This window comes from Silene latifolia, chromosome Y (genome assembly GCF_048544455.1).
Source record: "Silene latifolia isolate original U9 population chromosome Y, ASM4854445v1, whole genome shotgun sequence".
Lineage (NCBI taxonomy): Eukaryota > Viridiplantae > Streptophyta > Magnoliopsida > Caryophyllales > Caryophyllaceae > Silene > Silene latifolia.
In genome coordinates, this window is record NC_133538.1 from 482,198,034 (window position 1) to 482,218,477 (window position 20,444).

The 20,444-nt window shown below is 39.2% G+C and overlaps 1 non-coding gene across 1 annotated transcript; it reads right to left on the reverse strand.

The window, feature by feature from the left end:
* Positions 1-248: 248 nt before the first annotated feature.
* LOC141636401 (small nucleolar RNA R71) lies at positions 249-355 on the reverse strand. Its single transcript, XR_012541017.1, has one exon. It is a non-coding gene; the product is annotated as a small nucleolar RNA R71 (small nucleolar RNA).
* Positions 356-20,444: the final 20,089 nt, after the last annotated feature.

Below are 20,444 nucleotides of genomic sequence, written 5' to 3' on the forward strand. Positions count from 1 at the left end.
CCAATTTGGGGGGATGCCTAGTGAAGACCCTCATTCTCATATGGAAACCTTTTGTGACTATTGTGATGCGATTTCTCAAACCGGTGTAACTCAAAACCAAATTCGATGGGTCTTATTTCCTTTTTCTCTAATTGGCATCGCGAAACAATGGTTGAGGGGACTTGATAAGGCCACTCTCGGAATTGATTCTTGGAAGAAGTTGGCTCTAGCTTTCTACAAAAAAGTTCTACCCACCGGAAAAGACTAACATGCTAAGAGTTCAAATTACGGGTTTTAAGCAAAGGGATGAAGAATCTTTGTATGAAGCTTGGGAGCGGTTCAAGGGAATTTGTCGCTCATGTCCTCACCATGGACTTAGCGAGTGGTTCTTGGTACAACAATTTTGGAACGGTCTATATGAAGATTCAAGGAACATTCTCAACATGGGATCAAATGGAATGTTCACCGAAGTTGATGACAATCAAACATGGAACAAGATTGAGGAAATGGCGGTCCATAACTCACAATATAGTAGACCTCGCAAGGCTACTAGAGGAGGAAGGCATGAAGTGGACTCCGTTACTCAATTGGGTGCTCATATTAGTGCTCACATTGACACAATCAATTTGAAATTTGAAAAAGCTATGGCTAGACTTGAAGAAGCCTCAAAATCACCAAAGCACCATGTTAATGCCATGACGGCATCCTCATCAATCCCAAGTGGGATATGTGAGAATTGTGGAACTTTGGGACATGACCAAAGTGAATGTAGGGGAACAAATGAACAAGTGAATGCTTTCCAAGCATACAAAAGTGGTACCCCTTATTCCAACTATTACAATGAAAACACCAAATTTTATCCAAATCTCTCATACAAAAGCTAAAATGTTCAAAACCCTCAAACAACATACACCCCACCTCCCATGAGAAACCAAAATCAAAGACCCTTTTACAACCAAAACCAAGGTTACCAAAATAAAAATCCATATAATCACCAAAATGACCAAGGTTTTGATGTTCAAAAAGCGGTCCTCCAAATGCAAAAGAATCAACAAGAGTTTTTCACTCAAATGCAAAAAGATAGTCAAGCAAAGGAAACCACCATCAACAACATTCTAGCTCACACCAAGATGTTGGAAACCCAATTGACTCAACTAGCATCTTCAAGCTCACAAAGATAAAAGGGGCAATTACCACCTCAAAGTAATCCCCCAAGACATGAAACGGTTAGTGCCATTCACTTGAGAAGTGGTACAAGGTATGAAGCACCGAAGAAGCAAGTTGAGGATGAAGTTGTGGAAGCTAGGGATAAGAAAGAAATTGTGCAAAACTCCAAAGATGGAGAATCATCAAAAGAATAAATTTCAAAGAAAAATGAAGACAAGGTCAAGGAGAAGGAGCCCATTGTGATTAGACTTCCTTTTCCAAGTCGTTAAGCCAAGCACAAATTTGATGACAAACTTGGAAAGTTTATGGAAATCGTGAAGAATTTGGAAGTCGCAATTCCTTTCACGGAATTAATCAATCACGTGCCGGCCTATGCGAAATACATGAAAGACATCCTCACAAAGAAGAAGTCGATCCGGAAGCTTGAGACTATCGCCTTCACTAAGGTGAGTAGTGCAATAATTCAAGGGAGTTCACCTCCAAAACTCAAGGATCCGGGAAGCTTCTCAATACCGTGTACCATAGGCGACACCACGATCAACAAAGCCTTATGTGATCTAGGGGCTAGTGTGAGTGTTATGCCGTACTCGGTGAGTAAAAGGTTGGGGATGGGAGAGCTTAAAAGCACCAATATCACACTCCAAATGGCCGATAGGTCGACGAAAAAACCATTAGGGATATGGGAAGATGTCCCCGTACGAATTGGGAAGTTTTTCATCCCGGTGGACTTTGTCATTGTTGATATGGAGGAAGATTCCAACATTCCAATCATTTTAGGAAGACCCTTCTTAAACACCGCGGGTGCGGTGATTGATGTAAAACATGGTGAGCTCACTCTAGAAGTTGGAGATGAGAGTATAACTTTTAATCTTGACAAGACTATGAGATCTCCCCGTTTACATGAACCGTGTTTTATGATCGATCATTATAGTTGGAAGGATGAAAGGAAGAAGTCGGAACTCCAATGGAAGAAGAAAATTGAAGATGCTCCATTCAAAGAGCAAGTGAATTGTGACAAAGAGAGCTTGCAAAGCTCACCAAAGTCAAGAAATAAAGAGGATGGCCTTATTGGCCAAGAAAAGGAAATGGGAAAGTTGTCTCCATCAAATCAAGAGATTTTCAATGATCAACTTAATGAAGTATGTGGTCTTTGGGACGACGAATTTGAAGGGATTTTTAATCCCTACATTGGTAATGCCATCGATCAAGACCGACAACAAGGGCCAAGGTCTATTGAAGACCTCTATCATGATAATGAACAAGCTTTTGATTACTTTTTCAAGGTGTTGAGCAACATCAACAACACCTTGAACATGCCCCCTTGACATCTCATCAAGAATGAGAGTTTGGTGTAGTCCTCCCTAAACCACCATTAGTAAATATTTCTAACTCCCTAACTTGCATTTCAATTCTTATATTACATTTTTTGTTATTCTTGGATTTTTATACTTTGATCAAGATAATTATTATGTTTGAGAGAAGTGAGGGAGGGACTAATAATTTCAATTAATGTGTAGTGCTTTAGGTTAGTGTGGGGATGGCAATTGCCTAGGCTATCCATGCCTTCGTAGTGCCCTCACAATGAAGAACACGAGATATGAAGAAGAATGGAAAAATGGCAAGGGATTGGCAAAGTACACGGATGAAACTGAATCCGGGTACAAAGGGGTCAAATCCGAGCGGATTCAGGAGAATCCGCCCGTCTTCAGGCAATCCGGGCATATTGGATAGAAGACGTCCATCCAACATAAGCTGAATTTTTGAAATTTCTGTCTGTCAACGAATCCGGGCGTCCTCCATTCGAATCCGCCCGTCTTTAAAAATCCGCCCGTCCTGAAAGGAAAACGCCCGTCTTCTTAGCTGAAGAAAACAAGAAAAATCCCTGTAAAGGAATCCGCCCGTCTTCTGTAAAAGACGCCCGTCCCGTGTTTGCAAATCCGAGCATCTTCACTGAAAGACGCCCGTCTTTAGGCGAGTTTTTCCCAACCCAGAAAAGGCCAAATCCGGGCGTCCCGAGCAAAAACCGCCCGTCTTGCCCCTGCATTTCAAATTTTTCGGGTTTTATAAATCCCATCCCACATTCATTTCTTCATTTCTTCATTCATAACACTACTCATAACTCCAAAACCCTCATCCTCTCCATTACAAAAACAAGATTCCTTAACAACATTCACCAAAATCAAATCAAAACATCCTTTTAACAACAAATCAATCACACCTCTTTCAACAAAAATCAAAACCAAGCACAAAATCTTCAACCTTTGAGTCGATTTTTGAATTCATAAAGGCAAAGCCTTTCATCTTTAAATCGATTTGGGTGCACTAGAAATTGAAGATTTGTCACTCTTTTCTTGGTTTATTCATCAATGGCAAGGACTAAGGGAGCAACAAAAGCAACAAAGGCAAAGGCACCAAAGGCAAAGGCACTATCATCAAGACTAAAGAGTCTTCAAGCAAAGAAAGCATTGGCTATGGTGGTAGCTAACCCAAACTTGGAGGTGCAACAACAACAACCTCTCATGGAAGCAACAACATCTTCTACTCCGGAAATTGCTCAACTTTCGAATTATCCGGAGGTAATTTTCATTTCCAAATCCCATAAGGACACTTTTGCCAAGTTTGCTAGGAAATCATTTCTATCCACCAAGTTTATTTGTGAAGATACCTTAGAAAAGTTGGGTGTCCTTGAGCAAACTAGAGCCTTCTTCAAAGCCATAAGGTTGGAGAAATTGTTTGAATCAAAAGAATTGACATATCCCTCCCTTACCTTAGAATTTTTGAGTTCTTTGAAAGTTAACAAGGTTGAGACCATGGAGACCATCGTGTTTCGTCTAGCTAATGTTAGTAGGCGCATATCCTTTGAGGAAATGGGTAAAGATTTGGGTCTTAGTGATTCACCGAGTTATTTTACGAATGTTGGAAAGTATGACCCCGACCCTATTTGGGAGGCGATTTCCGGAAGGAGATTTGAAGACTTTCATGCTAGTCGCGCTCTATTAGTCCACCATCCGGGAATTAGAGTGTGGCACAAGGTCATAGGGAACACCATCATTGCAAGAAAAGACACCAACCATTTCACCAAACTCGATTTTGTTCTTCTTGAGTCGGCTTTGAACGTTGGTAGGGAATTCACCAAGCCTTTCAACTCTCTAAGGCTTTTGGTGGATAGATGGCTAAATATTGATTGTGGGAAGAAAGGCACTACCGTTATTGTGAATGGAGGCCTAGTCACTATCCTAGCTAAATACTTCGATCCAAACTTCAGCAAAGATAACAAGTATGAGGCGAAAGAGGGTGGTCATCTCATTGATATTAATACTATGATATACAAGTACAAGTGGGTTACCCATAACCCTCTTGACACCAAGTATGGATGGCTCACTAGTGAGGCTAGATCTTTCACTTTGCCTTCAAAGATTTGTCGATTGAGTGTCCACTGGACCAACTATCTACTTCCCCTTTCAAAAGAGGCCGAGTACATTATCCGACAACAAAAGGGTGAAATTGAAATGCCCTCCTCTTCCATTGTCACACCACCCTACCCTTTCGAGTACCAAGAGTTCAAGTCCGAAGGCGTTGAAGCAAGAAATAATTATTTGACTCTTCTCATGCAAGAGATGCACAAGCAAGCTTTCGAGGATCGGAAAAATGCTTACTTAGGCTAATATCCACCCCTCTTACACTTAGCTAGGCAAGGACTACTTGACCCATCATGTCCATTGCCTAGTTGGGCGGATAGGGAAGTCTTCTTTCCGAGTGCATCTAGGGTTGTTCCGGGTGATAATGAGGTTGTCGGTAATGAAGAGGTTGATGATAACATTGATGAAGAAGCTAGTGAAGAAGGAGAAGAGGATGATGAGCAAGGTGAAGAAGAAAGTGAAGAAGAAAGTGGTGATAAGACCATTTCTAGTGAGGAAGGTGAAGATAATGATGATATGATGGAAGATTAGCAAGCTTTAGAGGCTCCTACCCTCGTGAGGTTTGTCTATTTCTCTCTTTGTTCTATTTATTAATCTTGATCATTGTTGGAGTAGTCCTAACACCATAGAGGACTAACACCTCGGCCTCATTGAGGTGTTCTCATTTTATTGTTCCCACCTTTCAAAATCCAAAATGACAAAATTAGTTTCATGCATTGCATAGTGTGTGCATGAACTACACCCAACCTTAGGACATTAGCAATAATGTCTAGATCGGTTTGGGGAAGTTAATGCATACACAACGGGAGGTAATCTAAATTATCCTCTCCGTCATAAACAAAAACCATGTATCATGTAGTGTAGATTAGTGTAGCTTGCATTTAGTGTGTAAATCATGCATCATTTTTGCATAATTTACCATCATTTTGGTCATTGAGGACAATGCCCATATTAGTGTGGGGATGGGGAATTATAACTTAACTTTTATTAAAAAATCCAAAAAAATTGAAAAATTTCAAAAAACCATAAAAATTTGAAAATTGAAAAACCCAAAAACATGTTTATTTCTTTTGTAGTGTAGTTATGTATATATTGTATATAGTGTTTGTTCTATCCTTGTTCACATTGATTGACTACGCCACATCCGAGACATGAGGATCATGAAGACCGCATGGTATGATCTTTCCAATCCCCTTTTTCCTCTTTATGTTAATGACTATGTGGCTTTATTTTGATTGATGCGGTATAACAATGTGAACTTAGGACTTGCATTTAGTTTATATGTCATATTAGTTGGTAGAATCACTTGCATTAGGATGTATATAATAGTTGCATCATGGCATGTAGTTCCATTTAGATGAAATATTTTGAAAAAGTGCCTAATTGAGAACTTTGACAAGAGCAACTAAGCCATTACAAATACTTTTTCAACTTAAGACTTTGCCTACTAGAATGGTTGTAAAACACCGTAGATTGTGTCATACTAGTGTTTTTTGACCCATGACCCAAAGCCTAGTCAAGGGTTTAGATGTGAGTCACCTATTCCAACCCCGTGATGCGATGTGGACTTGGTCAACTTGTCTAGGTGACCTTGATTGACCTTGTGGTAAAGCAACCCAAAAATACTTTTCTATCAATAAGTTTGAAGTGCTCATTTTGAAGATTTTGTCATGTGGAAGTTATTTATTGCCAAGGAAACCTCAAATGTTATGAAACGTTGAAATGTTGAGAAATTTAGTTGTTTTGATGGAGGCGTACCACTTCGATGTGCTTTGGAGAGGGATCCAATGAATTGGGCCCCCACACGGTTGTGAATTCGACCGCCCAGAGACAGAGTGACTATCACCCCGAAAAGCTATTGTATAGAGGTTAACCGGTTGCCTAATAAGTGATTGGCGAAAGCAAAGGACACTAGCCCGGAAGGGACAAACCCCATCTTAAATTTTTGAAATATGAAAGTTAAATGCGGTCAATTTTGAATACTAGTCATATCCATCCTTTGTTTATAAAGATATGAGCATTTCATTCCCAAAAAGCCTTTTGTCAAACCACTTTGTCGAGCTTGGGACGATCCATGACCTTTACTTTTGTAGAGAATTCGAGACTTGTCATGTCATATGCTACAAGCATCATAGGGATCATCATTCCACCACCATCCGATCGCTCTTGACGAAAGCATTTGGAAATTGAGGACCAAAGTAGTCTAGTTTAACACCATTTGGGGGTGATTTAGTGCCATCCTCTTAGCCTTAGTAATTTGTTGAACTAGTATTTGTGAAGGATTATATGCTCTTAAATTTGTTCTCTTTTAGTGCCTCCGCCACTTGATGAGGAAGTGGCTATTCCTTTTGTAGATGCATCCATTATTTGATTTTGTGTGCCTAATGTTTGGATGTGTCGCCATTTTGGCAAGACCCACCTTGCCATGCAAGAAGGCATCCTACCTCATGGTTGCCTTGTTGTGAGTTGAAGGGGCGGAGTGAGACCCGCTAATTGTCTCATATCGGCTATATTATTAGGTTAGTTTAAATAATGGTCCTAGTCTTTGTCAGCTCTTTACTCGGGACGAGCAAAGGTTCGGTTTGGGGATATTTGATGTGACCATAATTAGCGCATATTTAGCCCCCGAATTAGCCTTGTTCCCATGCTTTTTAGTGCATATTTGTGTCATTTATTGTCTTTAGTTCTTTGTTTTGCATATTCTTTGAGATTTTGATCCCTTGGTAGGAAAGGAGTGCAAATCTTGCATTTTCATGGCAAAACGAGACTAAATTGAATGAATTCAATGAGCAAGCATCAAGGAGAGACAAGATTAGAAGGCCTTTGTACAAATTATAGTAGATGAGCAATGACGAGAAAGGATCCTTGCATCCCCAAGGAAATCCCCAAGGATTTTATGAAGAAAAGGGAAGAAAAGAAGAAGGAACAAAGCTGAGCAGCAATCCGTGCGGATTGCCCTGAATCCGCCCGTCCTCCACAGCACAATCCGTGCGTCATCTGCCAAAGACGCCCGGGTAAGCAGCCACCAGAATCCGGCCGTCTTCTCCCAAAGACGCCCGTCTTCCCCTGCTACAATCCGCCCGTCCCGACACCAATACGCCCGGATTCCAGCCCAGCACAATTTCGTCTTCTTCAAGCATCCGTCAAAGAAGCCCTTCCTTCGAAAAATACCGGCTTCTCCCTGCTCAATCTAAAAAGTGTAATTACTAGTTTAGCCCTTAGTTAACCCTAATGCATCCACCTAATTTCCACTATAAATACCCCATTAGTCTAATTAGAAGAGAATATTCTTCTTATCAATTATTAGAGTAGTTAATATCAATCAAATCTCTCTTTAGTATTGTAATCAACAATTAATCAAGTTTTAATACAAGTTTTATTTCCTTAATCTCTCTTTTGTTCATCCTTTATTTTGGGTAATTGAAGATTATTTGGGTTATTATTGGGAGATTGACAACCTCTCAATCAAGCATCAAGTACTTCTTTTATTCTTTGCTTTACTATTGGAAACATTAGTAGGTATAATTCTCTTAATCCCTTTTTAATTATTGTTAATTACTTTCATTTGTTCATCATGTTTCATTTTGTTGGTATGATTGACAACCTTGCTAGCGTGATCAACATGATAATGAGTGAGTAGTGACCTAGCTTGGGTTAATGGGTAATTAGGGGAAACCAACATGGGGAATGATTCATGCTTAAATTAATATGCTTTCGTGGTTTATTTGCTTGCTTGTTTTGATCTCAACTCATGAACATGTTATGTTTGATGAAATGTGGGCCTATGAATCCTTGCATTTTTTACCCATCACCTATCTTTTTAATGAGACTTGTAAGACATAAACCAACTCGAGTCTCATTAGACCATGCATGTTGTTGAGTAGGAAAGACTAAGTCGACTTGTAGGTGTTGTACAATCTAATCGATTCGGGTCCGGGACCCAAACTTTCCTAGGACTGTAAGATATAACCCAACTCAATCCATCACAACAATAATTGCTTGCTTATAATTTGAGAACATGTTTGTATGATCAATTCCCATGATTCCCCTATGACCCCATGATACCCTAGTGCTTTTTATCAGTTGTTTACAACCCTTTCAATTCATCTTGCTTATTTATTTTCATTGCTATTTAGTTAGTTACCTTCTACATCAACCCAAATTGTGACACCCCTAAGACACCACTAGTTTCAATAGAAATCTCATCTCAATTCCCGTCCCTTGGGATCCGACCTTTACTTGCCTCTTTACTAATTGTAGAGTTGTTTGTGAAGTTATAAATTGTGTTTTGATTCGGACGTGACCCAACGACAACATCTATTCAATTGTGAACACGAAACGGACCGATCAACACCAACTCGATCCCATCACAACAATAATTGCTTGCTTATAATTTGAGAATATGTTTGTATGATCAACTCCCATGAATCCCCTATGAACCCATGACACCCAAGTGCTTTTAATCAATTGTTTACATCTCCATTTATTTACCTTGCTTTGTTTTAATTGTTGATTAGTTTTAGTTGATCTCCTTTCTCAACCCCAAATTGTGACACCCTAAGACACGACCATTTACAATTGAAAATCCTACATCAATACCCGTCCCTTGGGATCCGACCTTTACTTGCCTTTTTGCTAAGAGTAGTTTGTGAAGTTATAAATATTGTTTTGGTTGGTAGCTTTTGGCGACGAGTTTAATCCCACACCACATACCCCACATCATATTAGATATACTCCAATCACTTCCTTTCAACCCAAAGATATACTTCATTCACATATACTTAAGGGTTATTTCATAACAATAATCCATCCTATTGGTGGTCTGCAATAATCACTCCATCCTATCAATAATCCCAATTAAATCCAACCTAAGCACCATGCATTCTAATAACGATCCAACTTGTATTTTTTTAAGTTTTTATTGGATTATTTGATAGTTTTTGGACAACCTAGATGATATATGTGATGTTTATGTGTAATATTTTCAAGTGATGAATCAAGTACTTGATTTATTTGATACATATAAACATAAAAAAATATCAGCTGGTTCGTTATAAGAAGGTATGGTGCTTAGGTTGGATTTAATTGAGATTATTGATAGGATGGAGTGATTATTGCATACCACTAATAGGATGGATTATAGTTATGAAATAACCCTATACTTAAACGTACAAGTACAACACACATTACTTTCTCACTTCATCTAACAACTTCACAAAAATCACAGCTACAATTACAACACACATTACTTTTAACACACAACGATTCCCAAGACACCTCCATGTTGACCGGCTAGAAATTGTAAGGGCCATAATGCAAATTCGGGACGTCTCCCAAGTCTTTGCGGTAGCTCCAAACAACTCTCCCCGGGTTCATTTTATTGTGACTCCCTATGTTCATTAGGTTCACTGGTTTTAGGTTCCAGAATCGTCGCTCTGATACCACTTTGTGACACCCCCACATACCAAGGCGCCTTACCAAGACCACCCTAGCATGAGAGACCTCCACCATCTCGGTTTCCCGAGGGTAGTATATTAAAGTTACCATTCCAAAACAACAATTATTAAAGTATAACAAATTAATGTTTACATGTTCCAAGATCCAAAACCAAAATACTGTTTGCTAGAACTGAACAACTAAAACTATGAAAGTAAGTCTCATGACAGTAGAAGCTAGACTCGAGTGATGACTCTCCATCTCGTCCTAAAGCTAATGACCATCATCACCTGTCACAATCTGCTCACCATCCCCAAATGGATCACTACATATTTACAAAATAACAACGAGGTCAGTTTACTGCATATTCAACATAAGACAAGTACGATAATTTAAACAGCTGATCAACATCCACCTCCAACTACCAATCACAACATGTAACCGACTACACACTAAAGTGTGTAGCCCTGCCAGTGGGGGACCGCAACCTTGCCCACCAAATCCCCGCTCATCAACGAGTGATAACCCTGTCCATTAATGTGCACATCCCCTCTTGTGGCGGGTTCCACAAAAGGCGAAACTAGGGCGTGAAGCCACTACCGCAAATGACTCCACTCATCCGAGGACGCGGCTCGCGAACATTACCCATAACCATCATCACACCAACACCAAACTCCAATCCAACAACAACAGAAAATCACAATATCAAGCGTACAAACAATTACCACCTAATCTCAAATCAATTAAACAGTAAAACGAGTAGGGAAACCCTACCTTTTCGCAATCCAAGCACACACAAGCAATCAATAGCAATTCACCGTGATACCGTCACCTACAGAAGAATAATAACGTACCATCACTATAAACCATTCCACCAAATTAACCCAAATCAATAATTAGGGCAAAACCCTAAAAGACAACCCATTAACTGATTACAAAGCAATAGAGACTTACCAAAGAAATAGACACAAAAGAGAAATGCACAAGGACTCACGAACAATCAACGATCTTGGGAGAAATTAGAGAGGATTAGAGTTACGTAGAATGTTTTAGGTTTTGTAAAACGCAAAAAGTGAAACACTAAATCTTAATTTATAACTCTAACTGTCTTTAATCAAACCGAGAAAATAATATTCGTCAGACCGGATACTCGGTCCAGTATAGAGTATACTCGGTCGAGTATTCCTGGACAACTGTCTAACCGGAAACACACGATGCATTACTCAGCCGAGTAAGCCATATTCGGCCGAGTAACAGATTTAGAAAACCGTAGTATTACAGAAGTGGATTTTATTTTTATAGATGCATCCTTTACTTGATCTCGTGTGCTCAAATGTTAGGATGCATCGCAATTTTGGCAAGCCCCACCTCGCCTTGTAAGGAGGCATCTTACCTTATAGGTGTCTTGGGGTGAGTTGAAGAGGCGGAGTGAGACCCACTAATTGTCTCACATCGGCTAGTAGTTTTATAAAGGTCATTGTTTTAGTAACCTTATTGCTCGGGACGAGCAAATGTTCGATTTGGGAATATTTGATGTGACTCATATTTGCACACTTTTAGTTACCGAACTAGCCTCGTTCCTATGCTTTCTTGCATGTACTAGGATCGTTTATTATCTTTAGCTTCCCACTTTGCATATTCTTTGAGGGTTTGTGTCCTTGATAGGAGAGGAATGTTAACCTTGCAAATATTTAGCAATTTGGAGCTAAATGGATCGCATCTAACGACCAAGCAACAAGGAGAAGATCGATACTAAAGGCCTAAGTAGATAGAAAAAGTATTTGGGCAATGATGAAGGACCTCTAAGGCTTCTCAACGATCCCCACGAATCTTGAAGCAGCCAATTGAAGAAGAAGCCACACTGGCCTTTTGGGCGAGCGTCTGAAGCTCAGCCTGAGCGTCCTGATGATCGAGACGGGTGTCCGACGACTCTGCCCGAGCGTCCCACAAGTAGGATGGACGAGTTTCCTTAGAGCATGGCCGTCCAATAGGGTCAGGTCGTGCGGCTAATTAGGGACTTCCAAGGCGTTAATCTTTATCTTAGGGACTTAATCGTCATTTATGCCCTTAGTTACCCTAATACTTGTACTTAGTATAAATACCCCATTGTATTAGGGGATTAAGCACCAATTCCTAATCAAGTTTTTGTAGACTATTAGTAGGGTTAATTACATTGTATTACACAATTCAATCTTAATCAAATCTTAATCTTTCTTTAATCATTCAAGTGTTCTTAGATTTAGTTGGGTAATTTGAAGACTATTTGGGTTTATTGAAGAATTGACAACTCTTCATCATTCATCAAGTTTTCTTCTATTATTCTTTGCTTATTATTTGGATCATCCTAAGTTGGTAATATCTCTTTTATCCTTTGCTTAATTATTGTTTATTACTTTACTCATTCACCATGTTTAGCCTTGTTAATATGATTGACACCCTTATTAGCATGTTTACCATGATTATGAGTGAGTAGGCACTTAGCTAGGTTTAATAGGGGATTAGGAGACTTAATCATGGGGTAGATCTTTACTTAATAAGTTCATATAATTGCTTGTTTGTTGTAGTTTTAACTTATGCACATGTTATGCTTGATGAAATGCTTGATTGAACACCTTCCATGAATCTCTTATCCATTCAACAAGACTTGTAAGACATAAACTAACTCAGGGCTTGTTAGAACATGCATATATTTTAATAGAAAGAAACTAAGTCGACTTGTAGGTTTTGCACAATCTTGACCGACTCGGCTCCGGGACTCAAACCTTCTTAGCAGTTGTATGATATAAATTAACTCGATTCTACTACAACAATAACTTGATTGCATCTATGAAACTTGTTTATTTGATCTCACTATGATTCCCTTAAGAACCCATGACACCCTAGTGCTTTAATCAATTGTTTACAACCTCATTTACTTGCTTTCCTTTACTTTCATTTGTTTACATTTTCTTTGTGAAATAGTTTAAATTGCAAACCTCAAACTCAACCCAAATTGTGACGCCCTAAGACATAACTTTCTACAAATGATAAATTCATCCAATACCCGTCCCCTGGGATCCGACCTTAACTTACCACTCTACTAAGAGTAGTTTGTTAAGATTATAAATAGTGTTTGATAAGGAGAATTGACGATATTCCGAACCCTCTTCAAAGCACTATACTGATAACTTAGAGATCAAACAACAATAAGGACACTCGAGGTTATGACTCGAAGGGAGAAAGAAGGGTTCACTGAATTCTTGGCCCGTTGGTGCGCTAAAAGATTGAAATTGGCCAAAAAGCCTGACGAAGTCGATATGGTGGATAAATTTATGAAAACCTCCAATCAGCCTACTAAGATGTATAGAAATACCAAAATTTTAGTACATTCAAAGATTTGACCCGCAGCGGAAAAAAAGTCGAGGATGACCTCCACGCCCTTGAACCTAACAAACCAAAGGGGTACTCCGGATCCTGTTACTCTAAATCAAAGACACCTGCTAGTGATAATCATGTATTAGCCATCAGTCTTTTGGGACGAACTTCTAGAAGACTTCCAGTCTTAGGGTGTTTACTGATATTGGGTCTACTTATTCATATGCTCTAAGAAGACTTTCGACCCAAGGGAAACTACAGTCCTTTAGCCAAACTTTTGAACCCTCCTTGGGACAACGAAACCGATGATACAAACCTGATGCATACTGTGCCTATAACCAGGCAAGGGACTTGATACAGAAATCAAACGAAAATCACGGGGTTTTACTAACTTTTGAGATACAGGGCTATCACAGTCAGGTGCGATGTCCGGTTGATCCTCTCTCGTTGATGCCTGCTTGCCTGTCACTTAGTCATCTCTGCTTCGCTGCGGGCGGGCACATAGAGATGTGGGTAAAGGAAACCTCAAAAAGCGAAGGCCGGGCTGTAGGTCACGTGACCTGCACCGAGTTGGTGGCTTCTTCTTCCTGAGATTCATTCTAAGACTGATCCCGAGCCTCATCAGTAGCACGTGAGCCCCCTGCCTTACTCGGAAATCTTTCTGTTCTCATACGACTTTGAGAAAATAGCGGGTTTATTAAAAATTTTTCTTTTTAAAGTCCGTGGCTATAGTGCCTAAAGGGTTAATAAGCCAGCAGGAAGTGCCGCACCATTACTGCTGGAGTGGGGCTCGGCCTTCGAAGCTTAGCGTAGTCCCAGAGCGAGAGGGGGCGGAGACTTGCTTGTGTACGAAAGTCCCGCCTTTAATGAGTGCTCCTCGGTTAGAACATCACTCAACGAATCACGTTGAAAAACTAATTCTTGGCCGAGCCCCGCTCAGTATAGGCAACGAGATCATTAAATTCAGACGGCAATCAGTTCTCTTCCCTTTAGCAGTCTAAGGTAAGCGGTAGCATTCCCCTTCGATAAAAAAATGCATTCTCTTCATAAAAAATAGGAGAAAGCAGCTTTTGGTGGTGAGTCGACAGGCTCCACCTCTACCTTCTACTATAGACTATAGCTCTACTCTCTACAGATGATCCATTCTACTAGAAGAAGCCAGCGGCACAGGTGGGTTGGTTCCTACGAAATCCAAGACATGATTGAAAATGGAACGCTCCTAATCCCAACTGTCAAGCCCAATAATGCAACTAACCCATTTGGTGATCATGCAAATAGGATGTTTATCGAAGACAATGTCGATGTGTTCCACCTTATCTGGCTAGTAAGCCGCTTAAAAGGGATCTATATGGAACAAATGTCCGTTGATCACTCTAAGTTCAAGCCAAGTTCGAAGAATGCGGCCCAGGAACAGATTTGATGATTACGAGTCGAAGTCTATTTTCTAATTTTAGTCTAAATCGACACTAGGACTTTCTTTTCCGCAATCGTGTCTTAGTTCCGCGATCTAGGGTGAGTCCTAGAAATCGCTCTTTCTTCGAGTGTGTCAAACGTTCATCAATTTCAATAGAAAGTATCACATGTTCACTTTAAGATCTGTTCCACTTTTGTTCATCAATCTAAAATGCACGACGCACTCGAAGGATGCTCCTATTTATAAATGTATCTCGTTGTAGATGGTAAGGTACCTTAGGATCCAGTGACTATTTCCATTACCTATTCCATGTCTGGAGGTAGAAAATATCAACTAGAACCAGTGCATAAGATAAGCTTACAATGAACCTGGATGTTTCCCCGTAAAACGGTCTCGTCTCTGAAAGAGATGAAACCAACCTAGTTTGACGAAGAACGCAACTATCACCTGATCTGTTTAGCCCAAATGTTTCAAGGCAAATCCAGTTACAACCGGAAGCATTGTTTCGAAAAAAAAAGAAGGAAAAAATGACAAAGAAAAAAGAAAAAAGAAAAAGATAAGAAAAAGAAGGAATAAAAAAAGAAAAAAGAAGATGACGAAATCACGGAACGCTTATGGTTGAATGTCGAAGTTACATAAGCTAGAATTCCAGCCAAATACAAGTAGTTGAAGTTCAATGGGCGAAGCCAAAACCATATGTACCAACGGTTTATGGGGAATAATCGGGAATTTTTAGAATCATCCCGCCTGTGACGTTACACAAAGCCTTTAGGGTCGAAACATGGAAATTTAACCTACATTGTTGTACCAACCCATTTGCACTCGAGTTTTATCAAACCGGAGACACATTTGCCCACCACAATGTAAGCCATAACCTATTGTCCTAAGCAACAGAACGCGAACCATCAGAATGACGGTTCACTATTCAAACCTTTTGTTGCCAAGCTACACATCCCAGAAAATCATAACATCCTGCACCAACCTTAGACATAGGATTTTAGAGTACCTTACAGGCTAGAACATGATACAGTTTGATTTCTTAGGTGAAACATTCGAGTGTGTACACAAAAAATTAATGACTACGTTTTTGCACCTTCATTGAACTACGTCGTATTTGATTCCGCTCCATTCAAAGACGTAAGCAGTCCTTTAGAATAAAGGATTCAATCAACCCACCATCCACATTTTAGCGACCATCCACAATGTATCTGACACGTTTCTTGCGGGTCTTAACCAAAATCCAAATGGAGCCACCTTTGCCGAGTTGGTCGTGGTACTCGGTTTAAGCTAGGATAAAGGTGAAGATTCATGGTGAGAATTTGTCAAGTCTCATAATGAGTTTCTATCTCATGATGTTGGCAAAGATGTTTGGTCAATCGTATAGAATATCGGGTCTATTTTCTAAGTAGATGGGGATTTGTTTCAGGAACCAAAAATGAAAGCTCGTTAAAAAGAAAGAAGGCAGAGGCAAAAATAAAATGAAAGCACGCTGAAAAGAAAGAAGGCAAAGGCAAAAATAAAATGAAAGGCCGCTGAAAAGAAATAAGGTGGAGGCAAAAGTGAAATGAAATCCCGCTGAATAGAAAGAAGGCGGAGGCAAAAATAATATGAAAAATCACTGAAAAGAAAAAAGGCGGAGGTTTCAAATTGCGATGGTTTCCGATAGCAATGAAGGATGACGATTTTATTTTCGAAGGGACGATGAAATATGATGTTGTGTATGTTATTCCCAAGTTGAAATAATTAAGGATGATGTAGTTTGAGTTTGGGCCATAGTAATTGAATTCTTAGTGCCAGCAGGAAAGGTTCACATTTTGGGTCAGTGCCCTTTTGGGCCAGTACTAGCAGTGGATGAAATTGTGGGCCGGATAGCGGAACACTAACTATCAAATCATTGATAAGACTTGAAGAATGAAGTAGTGTCTGTCTATCTAGAAGCGATGGTTCACTACGCCAAATCTGGCAAACAATATGGAAGCGTATCACAACGGTTTAATGCATTTAATAACGACACTTAGATTACCGTTTTCCAAATATTGGCGGACACCTAGACCGCGCAAATAGGAATAACGGTTTCACTCGAAATCCGTTATTATAATTTGACAACGGCTGCTTAACAAACCGTTGTCAAAAACTTTTAACGGTTTCCAAAAACTCGTTATAGAATCACTCTTATCAATGGTTGTTAGACAACCGTTACCAGTTTAAGAAAAGGGCATTTCAAAAACCGTTACTAAATTAGCACCAGTAACGGTTTGTGGTACCCATTGTTATGTTATAGATACAGGTTTCTTGTAACCTTTATCATTTTCAATTATGAAAGGACGATTTTTCAATTCAACGGTTCTCACTATTTGATTAGATTTCTCAATTTGACCACTGTATGCAAAACTTTATCAGAACTTTAATAAATATTCAATTTGACCAATAATATTCCATTTTACCAAAATAATTCCATAAATATGTCTTCATCATGTTTTCAGTCAAAATCTAAATTATCAAACATTTACTCTTTAATTTCTCTCTAAATTTCTCTCTAAAAAAATATGGGTAGTGTATCGGAGCTTCAATCACGTAATCATTACGCACAACCTTTTACTAGCATTCTCCATAATCTCCCGGTTCGTTATGATGGGAATGGAAAGGGTTTAAACCCTAATTTTGGGTGGTTGAGGCAAATGCTTCATGACTCTTGTTTCACTGCGGTTAAAAAAGTGTACCCTGTGTCTACAAACAAGCAAGGTTTTATAGGCTTCGCTTTTATCGAGTTTGACGAAGCCAACGCCCATGATAGTTTTCGTCAGGCAATAACATTAAGGGCTAGATTTGCGGGGAAAGATGCGGGGAAAGAGGACTTCTATTCGGATGCTAAACAAAAGGGCCCTTATTTATGGGTTGCGAACCATATTGATCATCGTCACATTATAGGAAGCATCACATTCCTGCCACCGTGCCTATGTCATGGGAGAAAGAGGCAATTCCACCTGCGCATGAAGACTATCCTAATTCTTCATCAGATTCTAATTAAGTCTTTAATTATTATATGACATTATGAGTTGTATTTTGATTATGGTGGTTATTTGAATTAAAGTTTAATTATTTATGTAATTTGTTACTACGTTTTAATTAAGTCCTTACACTCAAATGCAATCCACCAAATATAATATTATAATGACTAACTATCTACTTATAATAATAAAAAAGAATGAAAACGGCATAATAAGATAATAAGAATTGGAACCGTTATAATAAAAATAAGACAAAATGATAATGGTTCTTTGTTAAGCCGTTATCGTATTACATATATCAACAATGGTTATTTTAAAGCCGTTGTCATATTACACCAATTAACAACGGTGTTTCTTAAATCCGTTGAAAAAACAGGACCACTATGAAAACTGAAAAGTTTGTGATTTTAGTTTAGCAATGCACGCCCTATTTATTGGTTGTTTGACCATTATTCACCTCATGCATCCTTGCACAATTACAACGGTACTTATAAGAACCGTCTTAGATTATGCAATTCTAAAAATAAATGAAATTTCAAATGTATTAATAATAGAATGACTGATGGCGAACAAAACATCTTTGCCGTCGTCTCCGTCATTAATATTTATAGCTTAATAAAGGTAATCACATTTTCATAGCTACTGGCTTATATATGGGTCGTACTTGGATGATTGATGGTGAAATTGGTGATCCTATTTATAATGATGGAATTGTTGAATTTTACAATTTCGTTAGTGAAAATTTTCATCTTCACTCATCAATCCCCTGCCCTTGTAATAGATGTGGTAATAGGGTTTTGCCTATCCCAGATGTCAAAATACACTTAGAAAAGAATAGTTTCAGTAGAGATTATAGGCGTTGGATTTTTCATGGAGAATTAGAGGATGAGGATGGGGAATCTGATGTAGAGGTAAATAATCATACACCTGAAGCTACTGGTTTAGATATAGGGGATGGGGCATATGATGTGTGTGACATGCTTCCTGACGGTAATAGTTTTACGGATCTTCTAGCTTTGCTATGTGACAGGCTTTCCGACGGTAATGTTCCTCTGAGTGGGACATATGGGGCTAAAAAAATGATTAGAGAACTGGGCATGGAATATGAGAAAATACATGCTTGTCCCAATGACTGCATATTGTACCGTAAAGATTATGAGAAATTATCATATTCTCCGCGCTGCTCTGTATGGCGTTAAAAGACTAAGGAAGGGATCCGGCAAAGGTGTTGTGGTATTTTCTAATAATACCAAGATTCATAAGGATTTATTTGAATGAAGAAGATGCAAGAATGTTGACTTGGCATAATAGTGGAAGGATTGAAGATGGAAAGTTAAGACACCCAACGGATGGTCAACAGTGGAAAGAGTTTGAAGCTAAATATCCTGACTTCGCCAAAAAAGCAAAGAACTTGCGTCTAGCACTCTCCACAGATAGAATGAACCCTCATGGAAACATGAGTACCCAACATAGTACATGGCCAGTTGTGTTGGCCATCTATAATTTGCCCCCATGGGTTTGCATGAAACGGAAGTATCTGATGTTGTCTTTGTTGATATCTGGCCCTGACAACCTGGAAATGACATAGATGAAAATTTGGAACCACTTCTAGATGATCTGAAGATTCTGTGGGAAAGAAGGAAACCAGTGTTTGATGGTTATAAGAAGGAAAGTTTCAATCTGAGAGCTATGTTATTGTGGACAATAACTGACTTCCCGGCGTACAGCGATCTTTCTGGACAAACTGTACATGAGAAAGAGGCTTGCCCATTGTGTGGGGGGGTGGGGGGATGTTGAATCAGAATATTTGAAGCATTCTCGCAAGCATGTGTACAGGGGAAATCAACGATGGTTATGCCCTGATCATCATTATCGTAAGCTTCACAAGGCGTTTAATGTAATACTACGGTTTTATGAGTCTCTGGGTACTCTATCGAGTAAGGGTGTTTTGGTTTTTAAAACAGTTTATGTCTGTAGGGTACTCGATCGAGTAGCCTTGGTACTCGATGGAGTAGGGTCTCTCGATCGAGTATGTTGGGCACTCGATCGAGTGGCTCAGTTTACGGGTAATGTTTTGTCGGGTTTTGTTAATAATGCGAATTAATATATAAACCTTTCCGTCACTTTCATAATACACTTTTATCAAACCTAATTACTTCAAAAGAGATTTCAACCTACGTATTTCGCATCTTTCGCATTATTGACAAATCCCGGAGCTTGGGAGGTCGGAATCTATCGTTCTTTACATCGTTGTGATCCTTGCATCGAGGGTAAGATCTACATACCAATTTTATAGTATTTTATTAAGGTTGTTTAAACCCTAATTTTGGTATTTGGGGGTTTTGTTGGTTTTTATGATTGTTAGTAATTATGTGCTCATATGTAAGGAGGAGAATTCGTAGAGGAGGCTTTTTGATAACAACTGTTGAGATCGTCTGATTGTTTTGCATTCCAGGTAGGGTTTCCCTACATAGTATTATTCACATACGTGTTAATTGTGATCTATGTTTGTTGAGTATTATCATACGAGTATTGTGACGGTTGTGGAATTGTTTACTGCTGGTAGTTATGATTGATTGTATCTGTCTGTGGTATTCGGGGTGCGTCCCTGGCTGAGTGGGGTCACTTGCGGGAGTGGCTTCACGCCCATTATTCTCCTTCTGTGGA